Raw genomic sequence first — 15,212 nt, forward strand, 5'->3', positions numbered from 1 at the left:
GACCATTCATGCTTCCAGCTTTCATTTAGATCAAAACCATCCGCGATGAGTTGTCCTGCAGTACCACTTGCTGATCTTCGTGATCGCAATCGTTGCTGTGGCAGATGACAGAATTCCTGGTGCAGTGGTAGAGAGGATGATGCAGAGATTTTCTTGGCTTCTCTCAGTAGAGCTTGTTTCCGCCTTAAGTGAGGTGGAGGGATGTGACTCAGTACAGGTAACCAGTGGCCTGGGGTTGATTTGATGGAACCAATAATTGCAGCGCATTGTGTTATTAAGTTTTGTGTCTACCTTCTTGACATGTGCACAGTACTCGGCAGCAGAGTAAACAAGACTGATGCCAGTTAAACGCAGTCAGCAGGGGTTCCCCAGGTGGTACCACTGAGCTTATGTAGTATGTTGTTCGTTGCAGCAACTTTATGAGAAAGCTTGGTGATGTGCTCTTTGTAGCTCAGGGTTCTATCTAGACTGATTCCGAGATATTTTGGGAAACGATTGTACCTCAACGTTTGTCCATTGAGCAGAACTCTTGGTTTGTAGTTCGCAGCACGATTCGCTAGATGGAAACGAGAGACTTCAGTTTTTGATGTGCTTGGGATCATTCTCCAGGTCTGAAAGAAATTTGACAACTTCTCCATATCCTCCGTAAGAATTCGTTCACCATCTTCGAAATTACTACTCTGTGCTACCAGTGCGATGTCATCAGCATAGATGAATTTAGTTGATATTGTTGTTGGTAAATCACTGATGTATAAATTGAATAGTGATGGGGCTAAAACAGACCCTGTGGTCGTCCATTATTTGGTTTCCGTTTGTGGCTTTTAGAGATGCCTAGAAACACTTCAAATTGCCTTTAACTAAGCATTAGCTGTCAATAAAGCATTAATCACTAAACACAGCTAATAGTACTCACAAATATTTCTTAAACTTACTAAACTTGTGGAGCAAGCTTTACACAAAAATGTAACATTTTTGTACTGTTCTTGATTCCAGTACTTAAAAACGATTGTAGCTTTCGCATAATATATCACTCCCAACTAAGATACCTCTATGAAACTTGGTCCATACATATAAAGAAGTTCTACGGTATAGTACAGAAGGTAGCTGTAAGAAATACGCAATGTGACGAACAGAGATGGCACTGCTATTCAAAGACAGTAATTAAACTTAAGTCATCGTGATTAGCGACGGTCTCCTAAACATTACAGAAAGAGGGATATACATCTTAATATGGTATGTGTTCGCCTCGAATGGTAGCGCAAGATCTACTACATGCTTCAGCGCTGATCGCAAGGCTGAAACAGTGTTCTTGTGGTCGTCCCATTACTCCACCAGGGCCGTTAACAACTGCTAGACGGTCGTTGGTGCGTGTCTCTCCAACGTATCCCAAACGTACTCGATGGGCTTTAAGCAGGCGGAACGGACAGGTCAGTCATTTCGCAGAATATCCTCTCGGTCAAAGAGCTCCTCCGCTTGCTCTCTTCGATTCAGTCGGCCACTGCCATCCATAAAAATCAAGTAAGTCCGAATGCGCCTCGGAAAAGAGCAACATGGGGAGCGAGCACTGTGTAGACGTTAAATGGCGAGCGTCATGTGTTCCAAGATCTGGAGGGCAGTACGCCAGTGCCTCCACATGCCATTAAACGTGGAAAAAAAGTCGATCATGTTCGTCAGTGTTCGCGGATTAATTATTGGCGAGATACAGGAACTTGTGAAGCAAGCAGGAGCATTGTCTAAGATGATCGTTTTGGTGTTCCAGGAGTTATAGTGTAAAGGAGGTGTAATGCTACGTGAACGTACAGAGCTCCAAACCTATGATGACGGTACACTCACCAGTTAAGATTATTGTGACACTGTATCCCTTCCAAAAGAGCATGTTTTCTGGGGAAATTTGTCACGATTTCATTTATATGGATAGCTATGTGCGACCGCATCTGCGCAGGTGCATGAGCTTGTGGAATAAGAGGTTATTCGGCGAATGGACTGGCCTGCCCGTAGCCCCCCACACTTCCCCCTCCACCGTCCCGAATTAATATAGGACGTTTGGGATACATTGGAGACACCTAATGCAGCACACATGTTTTTTGAATATCTAGGAGACAGTCATAAGTCAGGCCGAATGCGACGTAAATATTAACTTTGAATAAAAGTGGCATACCTCTTCGTCTCATATTTCCTTCAGCTATTAGGGTGGTAAATAAGTTCGTAGTGTTTTTCTTTTGCAGGCCGGTATTCCTGCTGCTATGAGTTTAACTTTTATTTTTTTTTATTTGTAATTCACCCTTGCTATTTGAGTGAGCAAGGTTAGTCAGTCGAAGACTTTTAAGTATCAGAACCTAGTACGTCATCCTCGAGAGCGAGTGTTCAGGTGACACAATGATATTGATAAGAGTGTCCCAAGGAAGTGTCATAGGATCGCTTTTATTCTCTATACACAGAAATGACCTGACGGAGAGGGTCAGCAGCAATTTACTGCTGTCTGCTGCTTTATGGTGTGGTGAGAAGGCACTGCTGTGCAGCCATCCAAGTCTTGGAAAACATAACACTCGACAGTTAACGTTGACACTGTACTCGTTCCCCATTTGGATCTCTTCTGGGGTGCGTTCAGAGTTAGTTCGCTGGGGTTGTTTGGGAGAGGAGACAAGACAGCGAGGTCATCGGTCTCATTGGATTAGGGAAGGAAGTCGGCCGTGCCCTTTCAAAGGAACCATCCCAGCATTTGCATGGAGCGATTCAGGGAAATCACGGATAACATAAATCAGGATGGTCGGACCCGAGATTGAACCGTCGTTCTCCCGAATGCGAGTCCAGTGTGCGAACGAGTAGGAAAAACAATCCTGTAACGTTCGAATATAGCGTTAGTAGAGTGCAGATTCACAGAGTCACATCGATTAAATATCCAGGCGTAATGCCGCAAAGTGATGTGAAATGGAATTAGCACGTAAGGCTTGTTGTAGGGAAGGGGAATGATCAACTCCGGTTTGTTGGAGAACGTTAGTGAAGTGTTGCTCATCCATAAGGGAATCTGCGTATGGATCGCTAGTGCAACCTGTTCTTGATTTCTGTTCGACTATTTGGTATCCCCAGCACGTCGGATTAAAGAAGGGGTTCGAAGCAATTCGAAGGCATACTGCCAGATGTGTTATCGGCAGCACGCTTGTTGAACGCTAATGGGAATCTCTGAAGGAATGATGAAGCAATTTTTTCAAGGCGCTACTGCGGAAATTTACAGAACCAGTAGTTGATACCGACTGTAAAACGATACAATTGCCAGCAATGAACATTTTACGTGAAGGCCATGAGGTTATTTGGAGATGGTGAGTGGAGTTGCGGACGCTATAAAAGGGAATGGCAAGTGGAGAAATCGGAACATTTCTGAGATATGCTTGTGTTTGAGATCCAGAGAAGGGTGACAACAGTGGAGGCATCCAGAAAAACTTGCACCCTGTGTGAATATAATGCCACTGGACATAGCACAGCAAGAAATTGGTTTTCTCCTTTTGACTTTAGTGACTCCCCAGGTTCAAGAGGAAGATCGTTGAAACGCGTTAATCCACAATGATTCACGTCAGTGTACTCGAGTATTGACATTTGTGATGAACTGCGATCGTTCCACCGTCGTGCGACATTTGTATGCTGCTTCAGAAACCGAGTGTATGAGCACCACATGCTTGAAGCCAAAATCACAGAGTGGCAGGTGCATCTCTGCTTGTCATCAATTGGCTCGTGAATAACAACGAAAATTTCTACCCTGTATCGTTACTGATGACGAGGAATGTTGTTTTTACGCTAACGCATGAAAAACCAGGAATGGTTGAGCCCAAACAAAGCAGAAACTCACTGTACAAACATCATCGTGCATCCACAACAGTTAATGTTACGCATCTGGTAAAACAGTGGCGGTGTGGTGTACTACGAATGCTTCCCAGATGTGTAACCATCACTGCTGACACGTATTGTAAACATCTGCGACATCTTACAGACACAGTGCGATAAAAACGACCAGAAAGCCTGCGTGAAATGATGCTACTCCACGATTACATCTGCCCGCATCATGCTACACTGACAAAAATCAATACACAGGTGTTAAGTTGGGAAGTCATTCCGCACCCACCTTATTCACATGATGTTGCGCCTTCAGATTTTCACCTCTTCCGCTCTTTGTCGAACAGCCTTTAAGGCACTTCCTCTTCGGATTAAAATAGGCTCCGAATATGGCTCGACGAGTTCTTCGCCTCAAAACTATATGACGTTTACAGTCCTGATGTTGCCGAGCTGTTTAAAACAGTGAAGGAATATACAGGGTGGTCCATTGATAGTGACCGGGCCAAATATCTCACAAAATAAGCGTCAAACGGAATAACTGCAAAGAACCAAACTCGTCTAGCTTGAAAAAGGAAACCAGATGGCGCTATGGCTGGCCCGCTAGATGGCGCTGCCCTAGGTCAAATGGATATCAACTGCGTTTTTTAAAAATAGGAACTCCCATTCTTTTTACACATTCGTGTAGTACATAAAGATATATGAATGTTTCAGCTGGACCACTTTTTTCGCTTTGTGATAGATGGCGCTGTAATAGTCACAAACGTATATGTACGTGGTATCACGTAACACTCCGCCAGTGCGGACGGTATTTGCGTCGTGATACATTATCCGTGTTAAAGTGGACCGTTTACCAATTGAGGAAAAGGTCGATGTCGTGTTGATGTATGGCTATTGTGATGAAAATGTACAACGGGCGTGTGCTATGTATGCTGTTCGGTATCCTGGACGACATCATCCAAGTGTCCGGAACGTTCGCCGGATAGTTACGTTATTTAAGGAAACAGGAAGTGTTCAGCCACATGTAAAACGACAACCACGACCTGCTTCAAATGATGATGCCCAAGTAGGTGTTCTAGCTGCTGCCGCGCCATCTATCACAAAGCGAAAAAAGTGGTCCAACTAAAACATTCATATTTCTTTCCGTACTACACGAATATGTAATAAAAATGGGGGTTCCTATTCAACGCAGTTGATATCCGTTTGACCTATGGCAGCGCCATCTAGCGGGCCAACCATAGCGCGATCTGGTTTTCCCCTTCAAGCTAGACTAGTTTCGTTGTTTGTACTTTTTCCTTTGACGCTTATATCGTGAGATATTTGGCCCGGTCACAATCAATGAACCACCCTGTATATTATTGATCACTAAAGTCTTTGTTAAGTGTATCCGTTGTGTTTATTAAACTTATTAAAAATGCTACGAACTTAAACACCAACCCAAAATCGTCTATACTCCATGCACTAAGTTCTTAGTATGTGTAGACCAACACTCATCGAGTTACGTTACTTGGCAGAGACACAACATACGAAATTTACTTTCGTCCTCAACTCTTGGACACCAGTGCAGTTTTATACGAAAGCGCCTGAGAAATGGGATTCGACCCTACAACTATTCGCAAAAAATAAGTTGAAGGTAAATAAAATAACACGAATAAAGGGTAGCTACGGAACTGCTATAGCGGAAAATTTCTTGAGCAGCTGCAGACCCACAATCAAACTTCCCCCTTTAAAATGAAGGAGAACTTCGTGAATTTATAGATCGTTCTCCTAAGGACATCGGCTGATGAGTGTCTGCTTTTCACGATAACATGAACTAAGTTTTAAGGCTAACAGGCCACTTACACCTAACCGGATGGTAACAGCAAGAACAAACGGGTCTCCCATTAGCCTACATTATTGTCTCGTGATAAATTAATACATCTTAATTCATTTGTTATTAGTCATCCAGAACTTTCTCCTGCGTCTACAGTGCTAAGTTAGTTAGTACAATGCTGGTGTTCACTTTCATGCTTCTTGCATCGTTCCTGCTCTTTCCGTAGCACCAAATATCGACTCTTTGAGTCACAGGCTTTTTTCGTGTCGCTTACCCATGCAAATATGGCCGGAATGAGTGTCATCTTTTTCCTCGGCTTACTAGAGGACGCGGAGACTTCACACATTAAAGCAAAGCCCATTGATCCTCGCCATACACTCCAAAAGCCGGTCTGTGTTCGCAGTCTCTTCAGAGGACTGTATTGGAAAACGATAGTAAACCGGTCGCGAATGGTGGCGGGCAACTTTATAGTCTCTACGAGCTAAAGAAACGCAGATATGGTACTGAAAGTAGCACATACGGAACTCTTGCTATCGAGCCGCAGTGTCTTTCACTACATTCCTAGGTCTACTGAATCAACAGTTCTTTTCGCAGGTCATTAGTTTCTTCCGGTTTTTAAAGTGAGATACGACTCTTTTTAAGTCTGCAGGGACTGAAGTCAGAAAACATTCTTCACTGGAATTGTCGTCCTATGTAACACATTTGTAATATGTTAACTTACTTGTGCGTCATATTTGTCATTAGTGCGATATTTCGCAGTGACGTGGAAGAAATTACTATATTTCGAAAGGTTTCTGCCAGGAGCAGTTACAATTTTCTTCCTTATTTCACAATACATATTTCAATGTTGGTTTACCACCATCGGTGGGTTCCCTTTAGTCTTCTGTTGAATAACAAGTAAAATTTTACATTTCAGTACTTATATTTTTGGGAATTTGGTCATTAATTGGAAATATTTTAACAAATAACAAATGTTAATGACAAGCTCTGTTGTTCATGAAGCTATCAATCAGTCTCTCCAGTACCTTGTATCTCGCGAGGTGGGTATGTAACTATAAACACTTCCGTCGACAAAAGGAGTGTCTTGACATTCTGAAGAAAAAGGAGGAACAAGGATACACGAGCAGAAAGCGTAAGTAAAATGCTTTTATTTTTCGACAACATTAATAAAAATGCTTATGTAACCATCAAAACTTCCGTTAACCAAGAAAGTAAGTGTCTTAAGACACCTAAAATAACGGGAACCAAAGCTGCAGTATCAAAAATCGTAACATGCCTAAATAATGGTATTTTCTGTCTGAATTGCATGAAAAACAGAAGAATAAAAACTGCGGGCTTTCAGCTAAGATAGAAGATGTGATGGTGGCCATTAACTTTGTATCCTCAGACTCATCGTTGAAATATTAAAAGTTGTGGCTGGTTTCGTTGCCTAGGGGCTGGTATACGGAGTTGCCGCATTACAAGGCAAATACTGCTGAGTCTACAGTATACAATCTGAAAAGACACATGAATCAAATGGTCGAAGGCTCCTATCACTCGGCAATTTAGAATTTTGAACGCAATATATACATTTATTAATGAAATATTGCAATTAAATAAAATCTGCAGCTACTACTTTAATGACTTTAAATGATCAGTACGATAGTAGAAGTACTTCAGAGAATGCGGTATATTTCAGCAAAACACTTATTACTGTCGATGGTCCAGCAATTAAATAAAATATAAGTTGAATAACAGGAAAACAATAGCTTCTTACTGCACTTAATTAGTTATGAACGACAAAATAGCCCGCGAGATATTCACGTGTAAACACTTACTACGTCTTCACTGTAGAATCCTCGAAAATCGCTCAAGTTCACAAGTCCGCACGTCGAAGTATTTCTATCTCTCGCGACCACGTGCAAACCGCTCCACACTCCAGGTCCCTCCTGCAGCCATGCATCCACCGCGACATACTGTCCCCAACTCCCTTTCCTCTTTGGAAACGATGCTCTTCTCCCAAATCCATCCAGTCTCCCCACTGACGAGCGCTGTGATTGCCTAAAGCGCTCGCGCCATGTCTTCAAGGCAACGCACCCACACAAATATAATGAAATACATTCGAAATACTGCATTTACATTTAAATAACTTGAAATGAAAGAACTATTCCTATGGCTGGACTATAAATACGCTCTAAAACGCATTATTAGATGCATAAGCAAATTAAATAAGCTAATATAAATGGAATAGAACAAAAGGTAAGCCAGTAGCGTAATTTCTCTGTGCTTCCTAAAGCAACAGTAAATATTTAACCACTTTCTTCCTGATTAATATATATCGGATATAAACATAGACATATACGAATAAATATATTTATAAGCATGCTGCTACCGTTTCTTTGGTGTCACTGTGGAGTACTTGTGGCCTGACGCGATTAGTAGTAATTGGCCCCTTTGACCTCCAACAACTCATGTACTATTCAAGTTACATGCCTGTAGTTTAACCCATTTAGGTTTACACAAATAGCTTTCTAAAGACATGTCGATCGACGCAATCGGATTAACCGTTTAGATTTTGGAAATTCGTTGCTGGGTGTTACTTGTATAATTTACAGTCAGATACTAAACTTTAAACTAATGAAGATATTGAAAATCTGATTACACTATCAGAATCTCTGTGCAAATAAAGATAATGTACATGTTTCTTTTTGAGGTAGAAAGCTTTTGACAATGTTGACTGGAATACCCTCTTTCAAATTCTGAAGGTGGCAGGGGTAAAATACAGGGAACGAAAGGCTATTTACAATTTGTACAGAAACCAGATGGCAGTTATAAGAGTCGAGGGACATGAAAGGGAAGCAGTGGTTGGGAAGGTAGTGAGACAGGGTCGTAGCCTCTCCCCGATGCTATTCAATCTGTATATTGAGCAAGTAGTAAGGGAAACAAAAGAAAAGTTCGGAGTAGGCATTAAAATCCATGGAGAAGAAATAAAAACTTTGAGGTTTGCCGATGACATCGTAATTCTGTCAGAGCAAAGGACTTTCAAGAGCAGTTGAACGGAATGGACGGTGTCTTGAAAGGAGGGTATAAGATGAACATCAACAAAAGAAAAACGGGGATAATGGAATGTAGTCGAATTAAGTCGGGGGATGCTGAGGGAATTAGATTAGGATATGAGACACTTAAAGAAGTAAAGGAGTTTTGCTATTTGGGGAGCAAAATAACTGATGATGGTCGAAATAGAGATGATATGAAATGTAGACTGGCAATGGCAGGGAAAGCGTTTCTGAAGAAGAGAAATTTTTTAACATCGAGTATAGATTTAAGTGTCAGGAAGTCGTTTCTGAAAGTATTTGTATGGAGTGTAGCCATGTATGGAAGTGAAACTGGGCGATAAATAGTTTAGACAAGAAGAGAATAGAAGCTATCGAAATGTGGTGCTACAGAAGAATTCTGAAGATTAGATGGGTAGATCACATAACTAATGAGGAGGTATTGAATAGAATTGGGGAGAAGAGGAGTTTGTGGCACAACTTGATTAGAAGAAGGAATCGGTTGGTAGGACATTCTCAGGCATCAAGGGATAACCAATTTGTTACTGGAGGGCAGCGTGGAGGGTAAAAATTGTAGATGGAGACCAAGAGATGAATACACTAAGCAAATTCAGAAGGATGTCGGCTGCAGTAGATACTGGGAGATGACGAAGCTTGCACAGGATAGGGTAGCATGGAGAGCTGCATCAAACCAGTCTCTGGACTGAAGACCACAACAACAGCAACAAGTTTCATCTAGCTACTATTAATTTCTATACAAACTGTGAGATGTCTGCCATTAAGGTTTCACAAAGTCCGCCAGCTTTGGCACTCCCGGCGTGTCTCCTTCATCGACACAGCGCCACCATGGAATTCCGAGCCACATGGCTGGACCACGCGCTGGGGCCACCCCTCATGCTCAGCTGACGTTCGGCACCAGGTGGTTGCTGCCAGGCCGTAGCCCGCCGAGAGGCCCCCACGCAGCCACGCCAACTCCAAACTAACAAGGAGATGGCACGACCGTGGGGTCTGGGATTTGTCCGAAATTTTCTATGGTGAAAGAGGACCCCTAACACCTCACGTGGTTAAAATATTAGGACGCACTACCCGGAAAATCCCAGGAAAAATCCACCCAAAGTTTCTTAGGTGCTGTATGACTATAAAATGTTGGTCCATTGCTGAGCTGCCATCTTGCCTAGATGGTTAGGGCTCGGACTCTTACGCCAAAGGCCTCGGGTTTGATTCCTCCTCTGGCACTTTTTTTCCTTCTGTTTCATTTTCTTTTGTTATTCCACCAATTATTCAGATAGTTTCTCAAACCTACATTGTCCATAACAAATTACATTATTGAATAAAAATTATTTTCTTTTTGTCCAACAACACAATTCATGTCGGTGGGTTTTCCATTTTTCATTGTAAAGTATATGAGGAGAAACATTGGGGTTTTAATCAGAATAACAAAGTAGATTGGGAAACATTCAATTCTTATACATATAACAATTATCAACAAGAACTGCTGTGGTAATTATCGTAAAACAAACAAATCAATAATTTATGCGACATCATGCGCAACATATAAAAGCGGATTTTTTTAAAACCACAGGGCGTTTGCAATAAATCTGTACAAAAACATGCCCCTTTAACATTTACGAAAATGTTTCTAGTTTCTGATAATTTTGAGGCAAACCAGGCATATTGAATCATGTCTCGGAATATTGGTGACGATAATTGATGGTGAATAATGGAATGAATTTTTATACAGTCTTCCCGGGTATTAATTTCACGAATCTCCTGTAACAACGCGCTGAAATTTTGCAAGCGCTTTATGAAATTTTTAACTTGCCTGTAAAAGTAAACATCATAGGGTTACACCAAAGACGTGCATTTTGGAGGTATGACTTTTACAGACCAAGTTGACATATTTTTCGTCATCTTGAAAAATATCTCCGGTTTCGTTTGACCTCCCCAAGAGTCAACGAGAAGTAAAAATTTATTCTCCCCGACGTAAGATTTTAAACATTTCCGGAGAAAATCCATGTATAAACTGTTGTTAATTTTGCGGAGTTCGATGATGTTACGATGACGTTCGTATAAGTAGTGGCATAGCCATCTATTAATTTGTGAATACGAGGTCCGAAATGACCGGTCGCTTCTTGTAAGCATATGAAGACACGTGGGAGCAGTTGCCGGATAAATTTACTGAATACTGTGCGGTGTACGAATGCGTCACTTTTTTCAAATCCGACTTGTTCACGAAAACTGTTTTACTCCCTTTTTCAGTGAGAGGACTGTTGAAAACAGATTGATATTGGCACCCTGAAACAATAGTATTTTTAATCTGAAACAATATTCGAAAGTGTACGCAGAAAACACGTATTTACCTCTTTGGTCAGTATTTATCACATAATCCTTATGGTATTGAGGGATTAAACGGCACGTCTGCCGACGAAAGGTCTCCGCAGACGCCTGGATGTCCTCCATTGATGCCGCTTCTTTTTTCGAAACCAGTTTCGTGATCTTGCTTGTGAAATTCTGTGCTTCTGTTTAAATGGCGTGACCCATCGATCAGACGCCTTGAATTTGAAATCGACGAATTGTGCAGCCGCAGCCGCAGCCACTGTAAATTTCTTGTCATGACTTGCTGATATTGCTGTCTTGCTTCCACAAAACGGTCGTAGGTCCACGAATCTATCGCCTCAAATTTATTCATTCGCGTACCACCACTTTTTAATATCTTTCTCCCATTGTGAAAGATATTCTTTTCTCTTCAATTGGCGGCATCCTTTTTTTTACATTGTTGCCAAGGACCACGTGAGGTGCGCTTTAGCGATATTCACGACTTTGACTTTGTAGGCAATGGTGGCGGTTTATGTTCGTTTGGAGAGGAATCACTTTGTGGCACTACGAACTGTTCGTCGTTCTCCTCATATTCTTCGTAATCCTCATGAGCGTGAATTAATTCCTCTTCAGTTAAGAATATTTTTTCACTCAAAAGTTCCAGTGTATTATTATAAAGTTCTCCGGCCAGTAACATAGCATCGTGAGAGATTTCTTCCGAAGATGTCGATACAATTAAATTATTTTCCGCCAACAGCTCTTCGTAATACACCACTGCGTCCTTCAATCGTAATTTTGATAGGTCACTATGAATGGATTCTTCAGGAATTTCTTCTCCTATTTTAGATGAGCCAGCAACTTCTTCAGTCGACATGTTTAACCTCGGATCGGAATAACACGTTGACATTTGAAACAGGCACGTCTGTTCACGACGAAATCGAAAAACCAACTGCCGTGTACTTCTCACGGTTCGCGCACAGTCCTATGCGCAGATGACCGTTACAATCCCAAGGGGACCCTTACAAAGCCCCTTTAAACCTGTAAACCCCATAAAACGAAATAGAACAACGAGTACGAATATTTTTCAGTGAATGAAAAACTTTACGTTCTTGAGCTAAAATAATGTTTTAAAACTAATGCAGGTTTGAGAAACTATCTGAATAATTGATGGAATAACAAAAGAAAATGGAACAGAAGGAATAAAAAGTGCTGGAGGAGGAATCGAACTCGAGACTTCTGGCGGAAGAGTCCGAGCCGTAACCATCCAGGCCACACGGCGGCTCGGAAATGCACCAAAATTTTATACTCATACGACACCTAAGAAACTTTGGTTCGATTTTTCCCAGGATTTTCCGGGTAGCGCGTCCTAATATTTTAACAACGTGAGGTGTTAGGCGTCATCTTTCACCACACAAAATTTCGGACAAATCTCCGACCCCACGGCCGTGCCGTCTCCTTGTAAGACTATTTCCAGGGCGCCACAACTCGCCCTTTACCTCACAAAACTCTTTGCGGTTTCGATACGGTGCGCTCAAAAATGTGTTGCAGTTACAAAGCCAGCAGCTCATTAAAGCTTGTTACCGTCATGTAAGTTATAAGTTCGCCAAGTAGTCTTCTGGGCGTAACTGCCGCCATTTGATAATAATACGATATTTCATGCCTAAGTTACGTAACATGTGTCTTTAACTATACATGTACACAAATGCAAAAATTTGATGCGTGATTATTACTCCTTTGTGAATTATATAGGTTTATGCATAAGAGTGTCCATTTGTTTGTTTGTAGTTCATACAAAACTACGATTTTACTCCGATCTTCTTGAATTTTTCACCCTTTATCTTCCATGCAAAAGAAGATCATTGTTTACATAAGATTCCATAATCTGACTTGAAATGTAATTGCATGTAATACATGAAGGGGAAGGACTGTTAGCAAAGATGTCTACAAGTTCGTGTTAGATTTATTTCAGATTTTTTACACGATCCCCTAATGAAATTGTGGGCGGTCATGGGGTATATATTTTTACATACGTAAGAGAAACGTTGGTAGCAAATTTACTAGAAGGTAATTGACTGATTTACTTCAAAGGGCTTGGCCGATTTACTTAAGAGTTATTGGTCGATTTACTACAAATTTCTGCATTCAGATGAAGCTATAAATACCCGTTTCGGAGATAGTACCATCAGATGTTACGAAATCGCGCTGCGAGTGACAGGTCGAGAAGTTGACAGATATATGACTACAAACTCTTCTTTATTGATTATTTGCCGTTGTTACATATGACATGTATCCTAGACCATTTTTCAGCCCGTGCTATACAGTTATTTTTACTACCAAAATTCACAGTTCCATACAAATAATGAGACAGGTCGTGGGTATAGTGCCAACAGAAGTCACTAGATTGCCGCCCGATCGAAAGATCGAATAAAACCGGAGATTTTCCGAACTCTGAAGTAAAGTGTTCGAACAGTTCGAGTCTTGCTAAAACACAGGCCACCTGAAACAGTGAAAAGTGAACTGAAACGATAGAAGACGAATTCTCCGAAAGATACTCAAGGCAAAATATAACAGCAGATAACGCAACTAATCATCTTTTCATACAAGTGAAGATTTATTCATTCATCGCATTCAGTTGATATCCTTTGATCCAAATATGCCTTTCGATTTATAGCGATTGCAGCGCGACTTGCACTCGCCATGAGAAAGAAGCAGGCAGAGGGCATGCAATATATTAAACACCACACCCAACTCCAGGCACTGCTGGTAGTATTACAATAATATTCAGACTGAACTATAAAAACGTCAACTTCATAAAACACAAAAAGGGCTGAACCATATCTGAGTAGAGGAAAACTAAACAAATGGCTTTTTGTATTAAGTGGAAGATGAAGCACAGTTTAAAAACCATAACTAAAACGCTTCACAATATGCACTGTGGTCCATTGAAAATACACGCAGTTCGAGATGGATGGATAAACACATCTTGACAAGAGCTCCTTTTTCAGCTTGGAGTTTCCGGGCTAGCAACGTGGGCGTGCCCGTCATTGGCAACATCTTTCAAAATACATTTCACTCTAGTGCGTAGTGTTTGACATCACTGTGCTTGAATGTTACTTTCTCATGTAATTTAACTTTCCTCTTGTACTCGTTTCTTAGCATATGCCAAAGACATATGCCAATGTTTAATCAGCATACTAATTGTGGCTATGATGTATTTGTCAATGCCGATGTCATCAACGCCAAAAGTTACTGATGGAGTTGTTTTACGCCATAGACTAAATACTAAAGTTACTGATGGAGTTGTTTTACGCCATAGACTAAATACTTTCATTTCAAAATTATATTACCTTTATAAGTGAATATATGTGATGTCTTTTCTTTCGGACATGTCCAAACGAAGAGACACACTGTATGTATAAAAATAAGACAGCCAATGATCTCTTCAGTGCGGCTCCACACCACGCTCGAACTCTGACGGTTACGAGAATCGGCGAAGTGTCACGAGTAATGAGAATAGTGGACGGGGGCACTGCACTACATTAGTAGGGTGTGGACAAGTTGATAATTTTTGTATGACGTTAGGCGTGGTAAGATAGTCCGTGCAGTGGCAATAACAACTGTGTCGGGATGACTTAGTGGTCAGAGCATCTGGTTAACAAGCTAGAGACCTGGGTTCGAATCCCAGTCCGGCAAAATTTTTCGACATTCCCCAGTTGTAATGTCTGCTCGCAGCCTCTGTCGGTAATTCCTTTGTGTTTTGTCTCTCTTAATGGAATTTCTAAACAAATGAATACAGTTTCTGTTGGGGAGAATGTACAGCATATTTTCAAATGGATAAACATTGACCTGTATCTGTCAATGTATGCTGCAGTCTTTTCAAGAATTACTTCAGTGGTACCTATTTAATCGACGTACGCTAAACAGCCTCACTTGTCTACACTTTCTGCGAGATATGCGATCGCGGTTTTGGGGAAGACGTCTCACTAAACATGAGATAATGTTTCTGGAACTACCATGACAAATAAATCGACCATTCGACACTGATAATTACTGATCTCCTTAACCAGAATTTAGAAGTAGACACGAGATAACCGGCAGTCTCTCTTAACGTAGCACCTCTGGATTTGTATCTTTTAGGATATTTAGAATAACAGACATTTTATCGTATCGAAAAGTATCTGGCAGCCTTGAACTGCGTTTTGCCTCATTTGCATGCAGCCCTCATAACG

This window comes from Schistocerca piceifrons, chromosome 2 (assembly GCF_021461385.2).
Source record: "Schistocerca piceifrons isolate TAMUIC-IGC-003096 chromosome 2, iqSchPice1.1, whole genome shotgun sequence".
Taxonomy (NCBI): Eukaryota; Metazoa; Arthropoda; class Insecta; order Orthoptera; family Acrididae; genus Schistocerca; species Schistocerca piceifrons.